Consider the following 980-nt stretch of genomic DNA (forward strand, 5'->3'; position numbering starts at 1 on the left):
CAAACCGAGGGTCTGGGGATAGAAGAATAAATTTAACAAAAATTGGGTAGTTGACTGTTTCTGTTAAAGGAAATGTCACGAAGTTGTTTAACTACCCCTTGAGGGAAACTATTTTTTATACTGCTGTGTGTGCTACTGCATAGCTGAAAATGCAGTGTGTCCAGCATCAAGGTGCTGTGAGTATAAGTATACAAAAGGGCTGAAGGTATTTGACTTCCCCCAAAATACATTACTGGGGCTTTGGGGTTTGTTGAGTTTTTTTAAATTCTTATTATAATTTTCACTTCCTTCCTTACCCTTTTCTCACAGATGATCCTGCCTTTCAAAGGGAAGAACACTAAGAAGAACGCCAGATCCTTCTGCTATGGAGAGTATCATGGTTTAGGGCCTTTAGTCTCCTTGCAGTAGTAGCCAAGTTAGGCATGTGGCTAATGGCATGCCTACCTTTATCCAGCTACCTTGGGTACTTGCTTTCCTCAGTGTCATCAGTGTAAACCAGCACAACTTCTGATGTAATGACAAAGGTTAACTGGTGCTCTCCTCACACTTAAGGAGCTTCTGAATCAGCACTGACTCAACAGGTCAATAAGGGCATCACATCAGCACCATTCCAGAAAGGAATGACTGGCCCTGATAAGGGGATGATTGTAGGAAATCCTTTTCCACTCACTAGGAATGCCTTTTCCAGACAAATGTCTAGATGGCAACAGCCTGCTCAGCCATTACCCTAACTCCGATACTCACAGAAACATAACTGATAGGTAAATATTTTTTCCTTCTCTAACAGCACCGTTTCTAATTAGCCTTCCCCTTTCTGCTCCAACATTTTCAGTCTGGGGGAAAAAAGCCAAAAAACATCCATGTAAGACATCTCCAAGTTCTCAGTACCTTTTCAAACTGGTTCAGTAGAGTTGTAAATACTACAAAGAACTCTGCAAAGGCAAGAAATTACACTGAAGATTGGGGAAATTTTTTTGCCC

The sequence above is a fragment of the Neopsephotus bourkii genome, unplaced genomic scaffold, assembly GCF_033783945.1.
Source record: "Neopsephotus bourkii isolate Nb327-2 ecotype Australia unplaced genomic scaffold, CSIRO-AGI_Nbou_v1 NB_1630, whole genome shotgun sequence".
NCBI classification, from domain to species: Eukaryota; Metazoa; Chordata; class Aves; order Psittaciformes; family Psittacidae; genus Neopsephotus; species Neopsephotus bourkii.